Here is a 22237-nt window from a genome sequence, read left to right on the forward strand (position 1 = left end):
ACACTATGACCAAGGCAACCTATAGAAGATAAAGTTTACTTGGGGCTTACAGTTTCAGAGGGTGAGTTCATGACCATCATGGTGGGGAGCATGTCCACAGGCAGGCAGGCATGGTGCTGGAGGAGTAGCTGAGAGCTCACATCCTTATCCACAGGTAGAAAGGAGAGAGAGAGAACTGGGAATGGCTCAGACTTTTGCAATCTCTAAGCCTGCCTCACAGTGGCACATCTTGTCCAACAAAGCCATACCTCCTACCTCTTCCCAAACCATTCCACCAGCTGGGGAACCAGCATTTAAACTTATAAGCCTATGTTTGAACGAGTTATTCTTGTTCAATCTACCATACACCGTCTTCAAAGTGGAGATAAAGTATCATGTTTATTTTCATGAGAAAAATCTGGAAAGAGGATGTCATTTAATTAAATGCTTGTTGAGAACATAATCAAAGGTAACAAATATCACTTTATTGTAACTATTTCTGATATGCAGCATTAAGGAAATGGACTGGTCGCAAGAACTTTTTCAACAATCATTCTAAGGCGGCGGTTCTCATCCGTCTTCATGCTCCCTACTACCCTCTAATACAGTTCATCATATTGTGGTAACCCTCAACCATAAAAGTATTTTCATTGATGCTTCACATATGTAATTTTGCTACTGTTATAAATCATAATGTAAATATATGACATACAATATGTCTAATGCCTGACCTCTGTGAAAGGGTCATTTGACCCCAAAGGGGTCACGACCCACAATGTGAGGACCACTGCTCTATAGGGGTCCAATCTCATTCCCAGTGTTCTTTCTTGCCTGTGGTATTAAAAACAAACTTTCCATTTTCTTTGCTCACTCCATTACCTTCTGTTTACACTTACTAAGTTCTCATTCATTTTCCAGTATCAAGTTATCAATAGAAACTTCCCCCATCCTTAGCTAGCAGTAATCTACTCACCCTTAAACCTCTGTCGAAGCATCTTCAGGGACATCATGTTGAGTGGCAGGGGTGTTCAAGGATGTTCCTCCTCCTAGCCCCTCGGTTTAAGCTCATCAAGATAAAGCAGTGAGACTCAGCCACTTTAATTTTCTCATAGTGGCAAAGCCCTTGTTATGTAAATGAGTTGCTACTAACTGGATGTAGAATCTTCCCTGTACCTTGGTATATGTACATACAGTAAATATGGCATGCTGTGTTACTACTATGTTTCAGTGGCTTCTGCGTTGACTAAATGCATTTGATCTGGACTGAAGGTAGATTTCAGTCCCTACTTTCAAATAATTCATTCAGCATAAGTTCACTCAAAATGTAAAAATCTTTAAAGAATTAGAAAGGCAGCGGGATGGAGCAGATGCTAAAATCGCTGGACCTACACTTCTCAGAATGTTACTGAATGAATATGAACTTGAAGTGCCCAGAAGAAATCTCTCTCTCTCTCTCTCTCTCTCTCTCTCTCTCTCTCTCTCGTTCACACACACACACACACACACACACACACACACACACACACACACACACACACAGTAATAAAATAGTCTCTCCCCAATTGTCGTCAATCTTTCCAAGGTCAGTGCCAAATGAGCACAACCTTCATCTGTCTGGTCAAGGTCTGTGGATGAGGATTTATTTCCTTATTGTTTCAAACGGGTTAGTGGAGAATAGCTTCTGCCACAGTACACCTACCTCTGAACAAGAGTGATCCAGAGCAGAGCTATGAAAGATGTTAAGCAGGTTGCATGTGGGCTCAGCTTGAGTATCATTTTGAGGGTCCTAAGGTGGGTCCTAGGTGGTGCAATTCTTCTTTATCTATAATCTAAGGAATCAAGATGAGAAGAGGCAAGTATCTACACAAGAGGACTGGGCTGGGGGTCTTGAGATTTGGGCTGTTGGTTTTGTTTATTGTTTGAAGTCATCAAAGCCATGTAGGCTTCTTGAGTTTTATTTTGTTTCAGTCCATAAAATGAAAGGTTGAAGCTAGATTGACAGAACCACTTAAAAACTATAGTACTGGGATAATTCTAAAGTCACCATGACCCAGAATTTATCCCTGAGGATGGATCGCTTTGTCTAAGAAGAGACCTTGATTTTAAAGTTAAGAACCACTGGGCCACTGTTTCGGGTCTGATCTGACCCTCCTCCTTTTAGGAGGCTTTCTAGAAATCAGGAAGCTTGCTTTGTCATCACACAGGATACGTCTGAAGCAAGGCTGTGGTCCGTATGGATGGAAGCATAGAGTAAAAAGAACAAACCTGATCTAAAATTACATGGGTGAGTGAGAATACTGACAGTGCATTTTCAGCTCATCGTCATCTGCATTTTTAGTCTCTACACTAAGACCTGAAATACAGGGGGCTTCCTCTCTGTGCCCAGCTATCCCAGACTCACAAATGCTTTCATGTGATGCGGGAATGACATCACTATGTGTGCCAAGCAGCTGCTCATGGCAAAGCAGATTTTAATCAGATTACTATCTACATGACCTCTTTGCTTACCATTTCTACCTTTCAAGTCCATGTTCCAGGGATACATCTTGACCTTCCTAATGGTTAGTATTCAATACATTCATTAATAAGTTTGAGGGTCGAGGCTTGAATTTTTTTCCCCCACCATAAAGAAAAAAGCTGAGAGACCAACAGTATCTAGCACACATTAGGCAGTCAATGGTAATTATTAGAGCCAGTTAGATTTAGGACTAGGCTTAAGGTTGAGAGAAAGTTTGAAGATAGAATTAGAGATAAGGCCTGTGTACAGGCTAACCTTATGTGTCAATGTAACTGAACCACAGAATTGATGAAACGCTGTCTTGGTGGTTCCTGTGATGGTATTCTTTGGTGAGATTGGTATTGAAATTGGTAGACTGGGTAAAATATATTTACCCTAATGTGGACGGTCCTCATCCAGTGAGTCAAAGGCATGGATAGGGTCAAAAGGCTGGCCCTCTCTGAGTAAAAAGAACCATTCTTCCCTTAGAGTCTCCAAACTGAAACACTGACTCTTCCTGGGGTCTCAAGCCTGTCAACATGAAGACAAAAATGCCATTTTCTCTCCTGGGTCTCTAGCTTGCTGTAACACTGTGAAGATGCCATGAGTACTGGCCTCTTACACTCTCCCTCCCCCTCCTCCGCACGCTCACTGTGTCTGCAGCCCCCTCTTTCCATCCTTCCATTCCTCATACACACACACACACACACACACACACACACACACACACTGTTTGGCCTGTCTCCCTAGACAACTGAATAACACAGAGTACAGTGAGAATGACGTTGGAGCTGCAATGGGAGTAGAAACTGGACCACACTTGGGCCTATGATGACGCAATAGAGCTGTGGAGCTTGGGCAGTGTTTGACCCAGGACTTCGCCAGGGGGAAGGCAGGGGGAAAAGTTGCAAAGAGAGGCAAACTATCTGGATTTTCCCCCTCACATTAATATTGCTGATATGACCTTTAGCAAATAGACGGAACTGATTATTGCGTGACCATGTACCAAGTGATGTATTTTACTCTCTAACTCGTGTAACAAAAATAGCCGTCATTATTCTCAAATCTCAGCTCTCGACTATGCTCATCCTTGTGACTGTTACTTCATTTAATTATTTTTAAACCGATATTATCCCCTTTATAGTATGTTTACAAACTCAGAAAGTGGCCCAGGCTGGGTGAGAATGTCCAATGTAACCCAAGCTACCCTTGAGCTCATGGTGCTCCTCCTGTCTCAGCCTCCTGACTGTTTCAGTTACACAGTTTTGACCCACCATGTCTGAATAACAAGTCCAACTTCTTAAATGGAAGAGTTGGCGTGTCAAGGAGGGACAAAGTTCTCGACGGGCAACAAAGAACTGGTTCCATCCTCCGGAGGATCAGACCCACCTTCTCCTCAGCGGGAGCTCCGGAAATACCCTTGGCCACTCGGGAGAGGTAGAGAAGCTGGGTGTGCTTGCGCATCTGTGATGCCTTCGTCCTCGCGCTGGGCCATGATTTATAGCTCCAGCAAGGCACACTTTCCTTCCAGGAGAGGCTTTGTCCTTTCTGGTCCAAGCCACGCACAGCCTTCCAGTCCATTTCTGTTCTGTGGTATCAGTAACGAGTTACTTCTTCCCCCCTTAAGATCACCTCCTACTGGGACCTACCCAAAGATGGCAACTTCCTTTATGGTTTTTTTTTTTCTTTTGAAAGCCTCCTCCCAGGAACACATAAATGCTGGCTTCATTATATCAGTTCTCAGGTAGAAGCTTGTGTTAAAGAGGCTTCGATCGATTTTTTTTTTTTAAATAAAGCTGGCAAAACATTTCCCTTACGCTGGGCTTTCTGTTCCCTAATGTGGTCAGGCTAGCTTTTCCTCCTGGCTCAGCTTTACCACGGAGCTGAGCACCTCTCTGCTCTTACCCGTTATGGTTTGCCTCATAACAAACACACTGAGAATTTGAACAGTCCTTTTATCTGCAGAATTTTAACTCTCACAAGGGAAAAGATGCCTTGTTCAATTCCTATTTCCCTGCTGGGGGAAATTGAGAAAAAGAAAAGCGAGATAAATTAAATTAAGAGAAGCTAAAGAAAGACTCCATTCGGATTCCTAGTTGTTGCTTCCTCCTCCTGTGGGCTGGAGACACTTTTGGCTCCAGAGAAAGCCCCAGAGAAAGCACCAGAGAAAGCCCCAGAGAAAGCCCCAGAGATGCCCTTTACCTAACCCAGTCATTTCCTTTTCTAATAATTAAGAATAGTTTTTGAGGTCTTTTCTGAAGTAATGCCATAGCTGTGAGTTCTTCACTGACCACCAAACTTGAAGGATAAAAATTTTTGTTTTTGATCCTAGCTGCTCTGTCTCTTGCTGGTTTGGGCAAGATCGCTCACTGCTCTGGGCCCCAGTTCCCACAGCTTGTGATGGGATTCAAGACACAGGCCCCCCAAATGTGGTAGTTTGGCATATTAAGTATTTGAAGGAGTTTGAGAAAACTTAGATTTTTGACCTACCCATGAAGTGAGTGACAGGATGCCCCCACGAGAGGTCCAATCCCTCTGTGCCCCCCGTATGTAACAGAACACACCTCCACTGTTCTTTACCCTCTATTGTATTACCCTGTCCATCCTTCAGGACCCCACCATAAAAACCATTTGATAGCTTCATCTCTTTACTAAGTCTGCTATGTCATACGAGACTTAAATTAAATTATTAAATAGATTTGTATGCTTTTCTCTTCTTCACTCAACTTTTGTTCAGGGGGCTTCAGTGGCCATGGATTTAGAGCAGTAAAAAGAACAGATACTCTTCTGTGTCTGTTGTAATTGCTTGATGGCAGGAGTCTAGGCTCTCAGGATATTAATGACTCATTATGAATTATTACACACAAGTCACAGAAGAAGTCAAGTGGAAGTATCTAGAACAATGGAAGTCCTGAGAATCTTTATGGGGACCCAACATCTACGTCACCCTGTAGGGAACATCACAGGCTACAACCTCCAGTGCTCTCTAACCTGTGTCCTGACTTCCTGTCTTCCTTTCTGCCCTGGCCTTTAAAAAGTCATTTAACTTGAAGAAAGTAAAAGAGTCAGTTAGGAAGATCTAGCTCTCCTCATACTTCCCAGGAAAGTCCTGCTGACCTTCAGAGAAGATGGTGGTGGCTCCCTCCTGCCAGTAACCACCAATGTACACCCCCTGAAACAGTACAGAAAATTCTACTTCTGTAGATATGGGAATCAAGTGCCTGTGCCACTCATGTATTTATAACCTCTTGGTCCTTGACTATGGGCCAAATGTTACATTCGCTGCTAATTTCCTATTAATTAGGTGCTGCAGTTTCTCAGCTAAATGAATAACCAGCCAGACAGGAGCCCTGAAGTTTAAAAATGCCATAGGCTACGGGTTAATAGAAGCTGGGTAAGGAATGGCTGGGGGCTAAGAAGAAAAACAGGATGGGGGAAGGCTTCTGAAATAATATTATGCACTGACCTTAGTGAGCCCTTAAAAGACCACTGAGAGCATCTCCAGATCCTCTGTATAAGAACAGCATGAAGGATCATGGAGGGTCTGTCTATGGAAGGAGGGCAGTGGAGCCATGCTGGCTTTTCAGCCACTGTCTTTCCGGCAATGGTTTCTGGAAGGTTGACCTATGTCACCTGGGTCCAGTCCTGTTCCCTGGCAGCTGCATGTCTAACTCTACTAAAAATGCTTGCCTCAGGGTAATTGAAACTCCAGGTCATACGTTAAGGGAGACAATGGCCACAACTGAGATTGGAAGCATTTCTAGAACTCTCAACTGTTTCCAAGGAGCATTCCAAGTACGTCCTCCTCGCTTTTATGTTTACAACATGATGAGAAATAGAACCCTCTCTCAGCCTACAATGGAGAGAAATAAGACTCTCAGAACTCTAGTGCCTTGGCTGAGCCAAAGACCTCAGGAGTGACAGAAAGAGGCTGATTCGCCCTCACACACTGGATACTATCCTACCAAGCCAACGTGATGACCGTTCCTATAGTCTTCTGAGTCTACTGTTCAGCCTAACTCATAAAACCAGCCTCAGAAAGCTGGGCAGGATGAGATGAGCCAAAGACATGAGACCATGATCAACTAGAAGATGCATATTATCCAATAAACAAACAACAAAAAACAACAACAACAAAAAATGCCGGTAGGATGCTTCCATCTAAACCATTCACTCCACTATTCTAGAAAATGGAGCAAAACATTTTATCCTGTGCCTCAGTCTCCCCCACTGTATCTTGATGATGATAGTGGCAGTCATCGTATATTGATAGCAATGGTCATGACCACCTCGTTGTATATCCGTAGGGCAGGGAGTGGGGGTACTGGGATGGCTCACAAATGTACTTTTTACAAATTCTAGCCTCATCTCATGAGTCAGGCATGGTGAATCAAGCCCCACCAACTCCGATGTCTCATCCCGCTGCCTCTCAAAGGTAATACCTGAATCATCATCCCAGATCCTTTTGCTCTAGGCATGTCTCAGATTACAAAGCCTGGCTCTTTGATGAATGCTTTATAGGACATTTCCTCTAGCACTATGAATGTCCTCCCATAAATAATTAAACTGAACTGGTTACTGAAAGAAATGATCAAAACTAACAGTGGGAGGAAGACGGGAACTTACATATTTGACAATTTTCCAGTTGTGTGTACAGATACTTCCTGAGCTCTAGGTGCCAGCCAGCAGGGTGACACAAAAACCACACGCCCCATTCTAGAGAGTGTCACACTGAAAACAGAAGAGCAAGGAAGGAAAGCATTGAATGGTAGTTTTTTTTCTTTTTTTTTCTCCTTTATTAATTTATTCTTGTTACATCTCAATGGTTATCCCATCCCTTGTATCCTCCCATTCTTCCCTCCCCCGCCCCATTTTCCCCTTATTCCCCTCCCCTATGACTGTTCCTGAGGGGGATTACCTCCCCCTGTATATGTTCATAAGGTATCAAGTCTCTTCTTGGTAACCTGCTGTCCTTCCTCTGAGTGCCACCAGATCTCCCCCTCCAGGGGACATGGTCAAAGGTGAGGCACCAGAGTATACTATTCAGCTATTAAAAACAAGGAATTCCCGAAATTTGTGGATAAATGGATTGAGCTAGAAATGATCATAATGAGTGAGTTAACCCAGAAGCAGAAAGACTCAAATGGTATATACTCACTTATATCTGCATATTAGCCCAACGGGCATGTCCCACGAAAGCCTTCACTTACCAGAAAACTGAGACAGAGGAGAGGACATTCTAGTGGGACTCTAGATGAGAGAATCATGGGAGAATGGCAAAGTAGAAGGATCCAGAGGGTCCTAGAAGCCTACAAGTAGAACATTATGATAGGCAGATTTGGGCCCAGGGGTCCCACTCAAACTAAGGCACCAGCCAAGGACAATACAGGCGGTAAACCTTAAACCCCTACCCAGATCTAGCCAATGGACAGAACACTCTCCACAGTAGAGTGGAGAGTGGGATATTACTTTCTCACATACTCTAATGGTGTTTTTTATGGCACCCCCTGCAGGCCTGATCCAGCAACAACATAATAGTCCTAACCAACTCTATCCCAGACAAGGATGGGGATCTACTCTCTGGGAACTCTAGGGAGGTCTCATTCTGGGCCAATGAGGTCTTGAATTCATTTAAAAACCTCCCAAGGGATACATTTAAGCCTTTCTTCCACCTAGATTATTAATCACACATCCTGGAATTCACTTAGAATACTCTGACTCCAGAGCCTGCAGCTTTTGTACAAGCTTGTTCAAGTATTTATGCCCCCAGGGGGAAAATGTTTCCTTAAGCAGAAAGCTCTCCTCCTTCTGCAAGCATCCTAGATTCTCCCAGAATGATACAGCAAGTCCTTGCTAACAGACTCAAACTAAACTGTTCTAATAAAGTGGACATGGAAAGGACTTTTAAGAACAAATGCAGGTTTATTACATCTTAGCACAGACAGTGGCATCGCCCTGGTGGAGTCAGGGGCAATCAAGGGGCCCTATAAATATTTGCACTAACAGCTAAGAGTCTGCAGTAACTAAGGTCACAGTGTTTAAAAACAGGCTTTGGCCTTTGGACTTCATTTACTGACTTCTCTCTGCCTTTCCCCGCTGACTCCTCACACAGATAAACTCAACACCGTTAGAGAAGCAGATGACAGGTTCAGCTTTGATGAGGCCCCATCCTTTCAAGGATGGCTCTGATGGACTGTCCCAAAAGATGAGCATGGGGAAGCTATGAGGAACTCCTGCTAGGGCTTGTAGAAGCAGAGGTTATTTTTCCTCTTTAAATGTGAGCTTTGGTTATAGATTACACATACACACACACACACACACACAAGTGTGTGCACATATACACACACTGTGTGTGTATCTGTAACCCACCTGCACTTCCCCTAGCAGGCTGTACTATCCTGGCCTCTCTTTTTGTCCTGTTTCGATGTAAATGTGACTGATAATTCTTCTGGCTTTGTTGTTGAAAGTTACCCTCCAAGGCAGATATGTTGTTGTGACATTTGAGAAGGGGAAATGCTAATTATGGTAGACCAAAGCTCTTCTGTCTCAACCTCCAAAACGCAGAAACCTGAAGAAGCTAGGCAGCTCTGACCCTTTCCTTCCACGGTTCTATTTGGGAACAGCTTGCTTTCTTTACTCCATGCCTGTGATAAATAAACAAACGGTTTGTGTAGGTGTCTTGTGAACGTGTTTGCTTTTTAAGATGACACCTTTGTATTTTCCTTTTCCAGGGATGGCCAAACTCTGCTTTTCAAGATACTGGGCCCAACAGTGATGGTGGTGACAGCTGAGGCCAGCAACCAGGCAATGATCAGCCCAAGAGCCTCTATCCTCAGCACTCCCCGCTTCTTATCTCTTCCAGTTTTAATAACCCATTGAAGGAAGAGAAGAAAAAAAAAGACAAAGCTGCTCTCTCTAAGTTCTAATGCCTCCAGCACTGTGCTGGGCACATAATCCGTACTGGATAAATGGGCACTGATTGATTTCTGGATTGATTGGCCCATATTAGAATGCTTTGGCTCTCTGGCATATTGAATCACATACCCTTTCCCAGGAAAACAAGGCAACACAGTGACTCTACTAGCAAGTTCCCCTCCCATTAGCATTGTGAACTCCCAGACTACCCCAGAATGCTAGCTCTATCTACCCAGCAAATCATGCAAAACCTTTGAATGGAAGAGATTCTTCATTTACCGAACATATCTGTGAGACTATGATATGCCAGTAATAGGAGATGTTCAAAAGTGGCAAACATACAATTTGCAAAAGAGAGGAATCACACATTCATCTAATGCCCTCCTAAATAAATGTGGAACAGCATGAAGAGAAGAGTACTAACAGGTGGCAGGACAATAGAAGGAACAGCCTAGTTCTATAGGAGAGTCCAGAAGGACTTAGGGATGAACAGATGAGCCAAATATTGAAGGACAAAGAGGCATTGCCAGAGAGAAAGGCAAACTCAGGTAGGACAGCCCTTCACTTCGCCCCCAGCATGTATCACTACTATGATCCTCCAGTAACCTGGAAGGAAAGCAGAGTTGCTTCTGACCCTATGTTCAGAGGCTAGCATTAGCTAGTAAGCTGGGCGTTAGAACCAAGCCTCTATTCCAGTGCTACATGAACTCAAAATGACACCAGCATACAGTTTTGGCTGCAAACAGTTTGAGTCAGAAAATTAACACCACTTAGTGCTTAAATATGGCCACTGAATGTTTCTCTTGAGAACATTTTCTAGAGTGAGAGGACTGGGTATACTCTTGAGATCAAGATAACACTGTATAGGAAGAATTTTTCAGACATAAACCAGCCAACAATATACCTATATACAAACTGTCTAGCTACTTAATACCCACATACTTTAACTTAATATTTACATTATTTTATGTGTAAATATTTTGCCTGTATATGCGTCCATGTACCACATGTGTGGAGTGCCCACGAAGGTCATGAAAAGTTGCCAGATCCCCTGGGACTGGAGTTACATATGGTTGTGAGCCATCATATGAGTGATGTGAATCAATTCTTGGCCCCTTTGGAAGAGCAGCCAGCCCTCTTATACCAATATTTTAAATACTTTTCAGAGACACATGTTTTTAAACAGCAGAAACATTCCTAATATTCCAGATTTGAAGTCTTTTTGCTTCTCCTGTTGTAGCACCAAGGAATTTAACTGATCATTATTTTGAATCATTCAATAAGATTCTCTAAGCTCTTGCAATGTGCTCCTATCTCCTAAAGACAGGGTCTAGAGGCAGGAGTGATGGGAGGCTACTCTGCAGGGCTTATACACCGATTTCCACCTGGCCTCATTAAGTCACCAACAGCCAGCATTTACTTCAGTCCACTTTCCCTAATGCACCCATCTGGATTCATTTTTGATAAGCCATTCAAAAGTTCCTGGACCAAGGACTGGCTGTGCTGCCTACAGCAGTGGTTCTCAACCTGTGGGTCACAAGCCCCTTAGGAGTCAAAGGACACTTTCACAGGGATAACCTAAGACCATCCTGCATCTCAGATAATTATATTATGATAAATAGCAAACAGTAGCAAAATTACAATTATGCCACAGCCCCCAAATAATTTGATGGTTAGGGGATTACCACTACATGAGGAACTGTATTAAAGGGTCACAGCATTAGAAAGGTTGAGAACCACTGCCTATAGTCTGTAAACAACGTTATGGATATTCAAATGGTCTTCTTAACAAGAGAACTGTGACTTTGGGCTTGGGTCTTCTGCACTGAACAAACAGACATTTGCTCTTCTAACTAGCCCAGGATTTTCCAATTATCATCACCCAGGTCCACGGGGCATTTTTTAAATCAAAGTGGGCATTTATGTGTGATCTTGAAATTCATAGTTTTTAGGTGAGAATATCCATTCTTAATTGAGCTCCTAGGTCCTCTTTTACCTACATATTTTTCTTCCATCCTCACCTCGGGGCTGCACATTTGTTCCAAAGTGCAACAAATGACAGCACCACAAGGTGAGCCATGTAAGTGTTTTGCCTCGAGGTGGAAAAATGTGCACATTAATTTCATAGTGACCCAGATAATACATATGATGAAAAGGGCAGATAAATGTCATTGCACCCCTCCCGATAACTTCCTCCTGGCTTTGTTATTAATAATCATATCTCAAATAGCTGGCACTCACATAGTAAGCATGAATCTCTACTTACAAGCCAACCTAAGTTTTCTCTATTATATTTCCTGTATAAAGATTATGGGAATGTGCTTGATTCATCAAGGGTTGTGACTAAAAATGTTTCTAGGTTTTCATAATTTCAAAAAGTTCAGAAATCCACCAATCAGCCAAGCTAACCTCATAAAATATTCTCCACTTGCCTTCATTATCTCTCTGCTCAGGCTTTCAGGTCAAATGGGCAAATGACCCCATTTCATTTTCTTTTTTCCATCTTCTGTGTACAAAAGCATAAATTGAATGCTCTGCACACAAATATTCTTCCTTTCCATAAAAAATAATTTAGTACGATTAGGAGTAAGGAATCAAATACACACACACACACACACACACACACACACACACACACACACACACACACACTTGTTTCAAGCCCTGATTGTCAATGGCAATGAACGTTTACAGAAAATCAGATTGCTATGGTCACCATCATAAATCCAATGAATGCAGGTCAGTGCTGTAACAGGTTGATCTGGCTTCAATTATGGTATACTGAAACAGAGTTCCACCCATCTGCTCTTGAGAACCGATCACTTTTGTAAGCTCTTATTGACCTACTATTATAGCTTTTCAAATTCACATTCTCCAGCAAGGGCACAGAAATCATGTCACCATTCACTTTTGCATGGCTTTAACTTTTGGATAAGATAGAAATTCTCTTTGTGCTATGTCCTTTGACATAGTGACAGAAACTTTTATACAGCCTTCTGGGAGAAAAAAAAAGGACATGAATGGTCTTTATCAGATCTGGCCTCCGCATGCCACAATACTGAACAGCTTCAAAGATATGCTCACTGGTGTAATAGTGGCATGTCAGTGATAGGGATAACCAACTACTTTCTTGTTAGATATGAGGCTTGATCCACATGAGACATTCCATACCTGGTACTGTAAAAATCGTTTGACTAAATCCCATGGGTAAGGAGCTCATAGGCCCTGGGAAAAACCAACTGCTGTTGTTTTGCTACATGGTCATGCTATAAAGCTGCATTCTAAATATTAAAAGTTATGACCATATATTTGTGCTGCTCTCATATAGAGAAGCTATATGGTCAGAAATGCGCTTTATAGTTGGTAATAGTTAATTCAGAGACTCATAAATGGTCAAAATGCCAAGTATAAATAACTCTAAGTGCTCAGCTATGTATAGGTCATCAGTATCAACCTCCAACTATCCAAGACTTGAGGGACTTCACAGAAGAAAAGGCAGAAGGCATGCAAATCCCCTCCTGCACTGAATGGAGAGGACAGCTGTGAAATGCAATGGGTATGGCATTACCATTGCATACATCAACTCACAGGAGCTATGATTACCTGCATAATATTTTCATGAGATCAAGGCAGTCAAAATTCTGTCTTCGAAAAAAATTTCTGTCTTGGATGGAAAAAGGGACTCACTCCTAAGGCATCATTCCTATCCAAGATACTATTTACAATTGAAAGAGGAAGAGCCATTCTCCTTTGGGGACATGGACACTGGTAGGTTGTTTGTGTCCTAGTGGACAGTCATATATCCATGTATATAAAAGCAGTACCAACTGATCTCAGAAATTATTAACTTAAAAAGATAAAATAAAAGAGGACATGAAGTCGAGAGAAATGAAGGGAGTCTAAGAGGAGTTAGGGGAGACAATGCTGGATAAATATGGTCAATAAATATTATATAAGTGTATAAAACTTTTAAACAATAAATTCTAAAAATTGAAAGAGAGATAGAGAGAGAGAAAGAAGGAGAAGAAGAAGAAGGAGGAGGAGGAGGAGGAGGAGGAGGAGGAGGAGAAGGAGAAGAAGGAGAAGAAGGGAAAGAGAGAACAGCTAGCTACTGACAGGGCAATCTGGATTGATGAGTGGAACATACTTTTGAACCAAAATAAAAGTGGGAGTTGAGCTTCAAGTGCTTCTCAGCCTGAGAATGAATCCAGGATCCAATGTGAGCCAGCTGTGTCAGCTCCATCATGTGACTGACTCTCTAAGTCCCAGTGTCTTAACCATTAAAATAAATATACTAACAGTAAGTTACCCCAAAGTGTTGTTGAGGGATGACCCCCTAGCATAAAGAGCTTGCCAGTGAACTCAGCACAGAGTTAGCACTCAATAACAACTGTAACCATTATTGTTAATATTTTTGGAAAGAAATATGTCACTCTCCACACATTAGACCGCCTGCATTAATATCTCAACTCCTCCATTTACTATGAATGAAATCTTGAATAAGTTTCTCTGCCTCTCAGTCAGTGTCCCATCTGAAACATGAAGATGAAAATCTCTCTGCCTCATAAAACTGTGAACCAAGTTCTCAACACAGGAAGGACACAAACAATAGTGTGGAGCCTTATGAATAGATAAGCAAAGATGAAGAAGCTGCACATGCTAGTAAGAGCTAGACCTCTGAGCATCTGGTGGGCCAAATGGAAGAACTGATACAGTACCCCAGCAGGTGTAATACCCACTGTGGCCTCAAGCTAGGACCATTGCATCTCAGGAAATCAGTTAAGGGTGATTTTGTCTAACAGAAGGGATTGTTTTGAGACCACCTGTAGTTAAAACAAAACAAAATAAAAAATAGTCACAAGGCTATGGATAGAGTCTAGGTAAGAGATCAATTGACACTGTGCTTGTTTCCTGGTCTGTTATGTTTTTGTTATGTTATGTAAATTTCTTGCCTTTTGTCATCAATGTACTTATCATTCACTTGATAAAATTTCTAAGTGCATACTATTTCACCTTGACCCACATTCCAGTAGGGGAAAATATCTTATTTTGCCAGAGTACAAGTATCTGTGAACTGACCTAATCTGCAAAGGCTAAAATAATAGTGTCCTTGTTGTCCAGCTGGCCCTGATCATCAGTGAGTGAACAGAAGCAAAAGGTCCTACCTAGATCAAGTGCCTCTTAGTGGATGTAATTCAGCAAAGGAGCAGAAACCCAAGGAGGTATGCCAGCTATTACTTCAAGACGGCAATGTGGTGGTAAAATACAATATAGTCACTTTCAACGTGGACTGAGCAAGATGAACCGGAGCTTGAGGAAGCAACTTGGAAGATGATCTAATTAAACATATAAGTTAAACCACCCTCATTTAAGGGTTAAATTAAATCATCTAACAACCCTAGATCAACTTGACAATTAAAACTAGGGTACCACCTGGTTCATATTCAGTTTGGTTCATATGGTGACAAAAATAAAAATGTCATATAGGTCCACTTTTCTTTCTATAGCAATTTGCCTCTCCTCATTCAGGGCCTGAGTAAAATACTAGACTCTCTGGAATACTTGTCTGTAAAAACCCTAGCCCAGTCTATAGGCTATGGGTGTCACAGTAGATATCAGTATCTCAGATGCAGCCATCTTCATATTCTTGGGAGAAACCTTGGAAGAAACACTTGCTTGTTAATGATCTATAGTAAGATAGCCAAGAGAGGCAGTCCTCAAACATGGTTGACAATCAATCCTCCCTTGCAGTATATACTTGCCACTCTGCAGATTGCATTTTGAATCTAATTTCCTCCCCTGACCCTTTGAACCTGGGTTAACAAAGTGATTTTTCTCTACGTATGCAAGTGGGAACATGCAAATATTAAGGCAAATGACTTAGTTTGGGTTCCTATAACAGAGAGCACCAACAACAAACACTTGCTTCCCATGGTATTGGAAAGTAAAAGTACAAGAGCAGGGTGTCAGAATCTTTAGTTCTTAGAGAGCACCCTGCTCCTAGATATGTGGCTACACGGCTTCATGAGAGGGAAGGAGACAGAGAGAGAAAGGCAGGGTGGTATAACTTTCTATTCATGTGACACCAATATTATCAAGATGGCTTCACCTTGGTGATTTCATCCAATTCTAATCCTCCCTAAGAACCTGCTTCCAGCCATGATCATGTGGAGTTTCAACGAAGAAGTTAGGGAAGACACAACATTCATATCATAGCAACAGGAGAATTCCACTTTAGGGCTCTTGAAATCATGTCACCTTGCTGAAATGGCATTGCACCATTGCATAACCTACAAACTTCATTCCAGTTTTGTTGCTTGATCTTATCAGGCCCACAGAGAAAAAGAAAGACTCCAACAAGGATGAGCCACAGACCTGGGACATTGTGGCATGTGTTCGTAGCATCCTTGAAGAGTTCCATTATCTGGAAGATGTATCCATCCCCAGACTGATACAGTGGTTCCTGATGGGCTTTACCCAATAAGAGCCTCTTTACTTAAAGATACCTGGGTGGTCACCTCTAAGGCCAATAACCGATACCTGGCTTTAAAAGCTAAGCTCCTCGCTACAATGCAGGAGAACATCATTGTTACAAATCAAGCTCTCCCCACAGTATCAGACTAGAAGTAGAATTCAGTGGTGCCAAAGCTCAGCTTAGCGGCTTCCCTTTCCTTACTCTTCCTCTTTCACCTCCTCACCACTTTCTCCCAATCTCATTCTCCCAACAAATCACATAATCAAGTGTTTATCTGAGGTTCCACTTCTAGGAAACCTGACCCAGTGCAATCATATGAACTATTTCAAGCAAAAGTAGGAAGGAAAAAGCTTGTTCCAGGCCATATTATATATTTTGGTTTAAATGACTGTTTAAAAACTAAATTGTGGTCACCCAAAGCAAAGAAAACAAGAGATTTCCTGTGATCAGCTAGGCATTAGATACCACAGTGAGTCATTCCGCTGGTTTCCCAAACTTACCACCACTCTACCGAGTAATGGCCAAGGGAGGAAATTATTCACAAATACAACTAGAGAGGATCCAGTTCCAGAGAAGGTAAAGGCAGAATAAATATTGGCTGATCACCTCAGCTACAGACGAGTGGTTAGCAAGACAAATTCTGAAATCAGACAATGGTTATCTGTATCTCCACTCCTCTACTCACTGGCTCAGAGACCTCTGGCAATCTGCTTAAAGCCTGTGACTTCGGCATCCGATATAAATATAAGGTTAAGAATAAGATATATAGAGGGAGGCAAGAGCACTCATTGCTCTTGCAAGAGGATCCCAGCACTGGCATCAGGCAGCTTCCAACTGCTTCCAACACCAGTTCCAAAGATCTGATGCCTTCCTTGGGTGCCAGACACATACACATGACACAAATGGCTCATGAACATGTTTACATATAGGCACTCACACATACACACACTAAATAAATGAATCTTCACAAATAGTGAAACACATGTCCTAGAGAGCTATTTCAAAATGTAAACAAATGCTTGCCTACTTCAACAAAAGCACCAAATCAACATCAGCTACTATCTTGGACCAAACACAGTGTATCATGAATGTAGGTTAAGTTGCAGAACATTAAGAATACACCTTCAAAATCTAAGTGCTTCAGTGCGTCAATCAAAATTATCTCTTCCTTACACTATTATATATGTTGCCCAAACACCTCAGGACCCAAACTGAGCAGCCACCATATTGAATGTACAGTGGCTTTGCCACAATCCACATGTTAGCACCATATTCTCATCAGTAGTTACATATATCATATTGGGTCATAATTCATTGGCTATGGTTGGTTATATGATTCCAATCCAATGTCAAGGAAATCAATGAGTATTGTCCTATTGTTTCTAATAAGAAAAGAAGTAGATATGAGTAAATAACATGAGCCAATTATAAAGTAATTATAAATAAGTTTTTCTCAATAGATAAGGATCAGGAATACATAGAATCTTAGAGCTGGCAAACAACCAGCGAGGCCCATGAAATCCAACCTCCCATCCAAAGTAAAGATTCCCTTCAGCAAGTAAATCAAAGAGGCATCCCTCCACTCCAAAGAACAAGAGAACCACTGCCTTGGTCTGGTACTTAGGGGAGCCACTACGGGAGCACTCTGGTGGACTTTGATTTGACATGCATTTGTATGAGCAGGCAAGGCTTTCTGAGACCACAGCCTTCCAGAGACCGCCATGCATGCAAGATATGCTTTAAATTTTAAAGCTTAAATACTGGGGCCCTGACCATGTACAGATATGAACAGAGCCACTTTCTATACTGAGCCATCTCAAGTCCTCACAAGAACTTTGTAGGAAGGCAGTATATCATCATTTACGAACCAAGGCACTGAGCTAAGTTTAATCCCCTTCCCCAAATGAGACTGTGAGCTGGGGGCAGAGCAGGGAATCCTGTCACAAATGTCTCTCACCCAGGATCAGCACTGCATCAAGGGAAGGTGGGAATGTGTCTAGTTGCAATTGCTTTTCTGTGATAAGGTGCAAGTGATCAAATTCATTTTAAAATGTACATGGATAGCAAGTTAACTTCGGTCACGCGTTATCAACCATGCTTATCGTTCTAAAGGCATGTGTTGAGTGCCTAGGAAATTTGTAGCTGAGCGTCTAGACCAGCACTTACAGGCTGGGAGAAGACCATTGAAACTAAGCTTTACTAGGCTTCTCCCTGTGGGAAGCTGGTACTGGCTTCATATCACATTATCTTACGGGATCTCTGGTATTGACTTTTATCAGTTGGGCAATCTAAGCATGCACGTATAAGCAAATCACCCCAGGCCACCCAACTAAGAAATATGAGCTTTCTCCACCCAGCTGTCTTTTGCATAGGTAAGGGGAGACATCACTTGAAAGCACTCTGACTCTCCTACTGCTGGCCCTTTGACTGTCCCTCAAGACAGTGTACAATAGCATTTAAGTCTCTTCATCATCACAGCCTGAGTTCTGCATCTTTCAGGAAAGGAGGTTTTCCCTTCAGCAACTGATGCCTTAAGACTCCGCCTTTGATTTGAGTCCAATGTTCCAACACAGCCTTCCTGACACCAGCTTCTCCACCCACATAGCTTCCCATATGCTGACACCCGACCAGCACCATCTGTAGGACCAGAGATGTGCTTAGTCCCTCTGCTCTGAATAAGAACTCCAACTCAGAAATAAAGGAACTTAAGAGCCTTTGCAGAAACCAGTGTGTATGCAAGTGCTGAAACCACACACAGGCTATCTTGTTAGCATGCATAGTTGCTATAGTTTATGTATCTGGAGGTGAATAAATTTACTTATGATTTAATTTCACAAATAGTTATTTAAATAATTTTATATAAAAACAAAAATGCTAGCTTATATTTTGTAGGTCTTTTGTTCCATCTATTATTTCTTATTCTTTAATTTTTGAAGCCCATTGACATATTACTGAAAACAGAGTGAAAATATTGACGAATAAGAAGACTTCTCAGTCTGTGGTTCACGACCCCTTGGGGTTGAATGACCCTTTCACAGGAATCAAGTATCAGCTAGCCTGCAGATCAGATAGTTACATTATAATTCACAACAGTAACAAAATTACAGTTATGAAGGAACAATGAAATAATTTTATGGTAGAGGTCGCCACAACATGAGAGGCTCTATTAAAGTGTCACAGCATTAGGAAGGTGGAGAACTACTGCTCTATTGGAATATTGGTCATCACTTGACAAGTTTCTCTTGAAGGATTTTACTACCTGTTTCTATGGCATACTGAATATCTTAGGCCTGGTGGCACTCAGAGGAAGGATAGCAGGCTACTAAGAAAAGACTTGATATCCTATGAGCATATACAGGGGGAAGAGGTCCCCCTCAGTCACAGTCATAGAGGAGAGGAGTAAAGGGAAAATGGGAGGGAGGGAGGAATGGGAGGATACAAGGGATGGGATAACAATTGAGATGCAATATGAATAAATAAATAAAATATATTTTTAAAAAAGAAAAAAATCCCTGGGGGATCAACAGTTTCCCCATTCTTACTCCATCTTTATAGCCATTGGTCTAAGCTAGTTATTTCTATGGGCACAATGACAGCTCTAGATATAGATAGGCAACTTCAGAGGACCATCAACAGAGCAACTCAAGACTCTTTTTAAAAAATTACTTGGGAAAGAAATAGTCCTATCATCCCACCAAGAAATGCATGGTACTGTAGCATCGATCTTGTGGTCATTATGCAAGGGAGGGGCAGAACCATGAGGCATAATGACATTGCAAAAGACCTCAGATCAAGCTACATTTTACATCCAGAGCTGCTCCTAAGCGTCCTCCTTAGGGAACCCTCTAAAACTCCTTTGGGACTATTCCAGAGTGCTGCAAGTGAAAGGCCGCAAGGTCATAATGCCCAGGGAAATGATAGAGACCATAGTCTACCTTTCTTACAGTCTCCCTCTGCCTCTGTGCCATCCCCTTGACTATTTGCCTTTCTGCATCTGAGAAAAATCAAGAAATCCTTTTGGAAACCAAGAGGCAGGCCCATATCATTTTAAATGTCACCTACATCCCCATGTTCCTTTCTTCCCCTCTCAGGCACCAAACACGTGAATGCCAATTCCATATGAAGATATTAGGAACCTGAGTTCTTTCGCAGGAACAACTCAACTGAGTAGAGAAGAAGATGCTGAGTTCCCAAAGGCTACTGTGACGATGGTGGGCACAGTTAGGGTTACACATATCTCTCCATCCCAACAAGCCATGGCTTGTCCCAACTCTCAAGGGGCCTGATGCATGTTAACTCAAAAAAGTCATCTCTGAATTCCGCACTTATTAACTATTTGACTTTAAGAGAGACACTTAACAGCATAGGGTCCCAGTGCCCTCTCTTACAAAATGAGGATGAGTTTCACGGGCTGCTGGGTCAACACACTGGCTTACACACAAGTACAAGGGACAGGGACTGACAGGTGTGTCACAGAGCATTCTCATTCTCATGGCTCTGAGCTCCACAGTGGTAAATGATGTGAGTTACTTTCCTTTGAATGAACAAGTGACCCTTGACAGGGGTCCTGTAAAACTATTTATACAGTTATGTTTCGTCTAGCAGTGTTAGGAATAGGCCTCTAATGGGGAAATTGAAGCTCTGAGTAGGGACATTCTGGGAGAGGACATTTGACCACCCTTATTTGGGTGGTTTCTATTAAAAATTTGTAAGTAAATAAACTGGGTAGGAGCCATTAAGGGAACAATTCTCAACCTGAGATGTACTGCCAACCCACAGAAACCTCCATCCTTAACCTGCCTTAGGTTTTAGGCTCAAAGCATTTTTTTTCCAGACCACCAGCAAACAGTGAAAAAAACCCCATCAGGAATTCCCTGGCCTTCCTGCTTTGAAAGCAATCACACGGGGGAGAATCTTCTGAGCATAGAGTTGTCTGGCAGTCCCTAAAATCAGCTCCTCGGTAATAGGACTGTTTTTCAAGCCCTGGACTGCCATCAAGTTGGCCATGAACTGTGAGCTGCCGGCTAGGTGTTTCTGTTTCCAGAGCAAATGCACCAAGTAAAGATACTGTAAAGGGAGATTTGTTGCTGGGGCAATGAGGAGAAGTAGGCAGTTGCGATGGAGAAAGAGATTCACCTTCAGAGAGAGAGCAAGCATTTTCATGTGATAAATCTCTCCACTGTGTGGACTCCCTAGTCCCAAGCAGTGTTAACAATTTCTTCTATTATCTTCTTGTTCTGACATAAGCTTGGGAGATCAGAAGTGTAAGCAGGTAATTCAATTGCCTCTCCTCCCTGCCAAGCTGTTAAGCAGGCACTTCTAGCATTGCTCAGGCTCAGATCAGGTTTCCCAGAGGCTGCCAAAATGAGGCTGATAAAATGAGCCCTTTGAGAAGCATGGGGAAGAATGTGGCAAGACTGGAGGATGGTCCTCCATGTGGATACAAACAGTTTGGTTGCCAAGTACCTGTTCAACTGTCTGTGAGACACAAAGAAGATGACCACGGCCACGTGATAAGCTGAAAGTAGGAAAACATCATTTGGTCCCATAACTGTTCAGAGAAATAATAAATTTGTGTTTATCTCAAAGACAGCAGAGGGTTGGCAGTTCAATCATCTGTGTCGTGATTTTATTCTGCATTCACCCAACAACCATTTCTTGAGGATATCTATGGCAACCTGTACACACACATACACAGACACACACACACGTGCACATACTCACATGACAGCAATAATGAGACTACTTGGTATTTTAAAAGGATGTCTTTAGGAGTGAAATGTGGATAAAAGGAAGTGATGGGGTGAATGTGTCCACAGCATATCACATACATGTATGAAATTGTCAAAAATTAAATTAAAAACATTTCAAAGTCCAGTAAGGCAGAACATAGCATCTGAACACTGAGGATAAATAAGGTGGTATGGGTTTAATAGGAATTTGGATATAAAATTAATAAGCTGTGCTTGACTGGTAGGACGTGTAAAAGAAGCTCAGGGGTGCCAAACAGCAGAAAAGACAGAGGAGAAGCCCTGCTAGGAGGATTATTCCGAGACATGACTAAGGATACAGCACAGGCTGAGGCCTGCTGAGCAATCACTTCAGTACAGGACTCAAAGGGTCAACATGCAAGAGTCCAAATGCCCCCACAAATTCCAGGCTGTAATTCTATCAACCGCCGAGTCTCCTTTAGCCCTTTGCACCTGCTACATCTAATTTGACTCAAACAGGCAGAAACAGCCCTCCAAAGCACAACGCTGGATAACTCTGCTAGAGTAACAAAGCCTGACAGTAAAACAATTCTCCCTGAAGAAAGAAGATGGGGAGGAAAACCTGTGTTGAGGCTCAGTATCAGGAAAAAAAAAAAAAAA

At 42.2% G+C, this 22237-nt stretch overlaps 1 protein-coding gene and 1 long non-coding RNA gene across 29 annotated transcripts in view; one reads left to right on the plus strand and one right to left on the minus strand.

Moving 5' to 3' along the window:
- NRXN3 (neurexin 3) overlaps window positions 1–22237 on the minus strand; it is a 1580128-nt gene that overhangs the window by 1317966 nt on the left and 239925 nt on the right. The window lies entirely within an intron of this gene.
- On the plus strand, window positions 2465–9721 carry LOC311602787. The gene is made up of 3 exons (XR_014780851.1): window positions 2465–2540; window positions 6839–6911; window positions 9208–9721. It is a non-coding gene; the product is annotated as an uncharacterized lncRNA (long non-coding RNA).

This window comes from Acomys minous (genome assembly GCF_964271855.1).
Source record: "Acomys minous genome assembly, chromosome: 8".
In the NCBI taxonomy this organism is placed as follows: Eukaryota; Metazoa; Chordata; class Mammalia; order Rodentia; family Muridae; genus Acomys; species Acomys minous.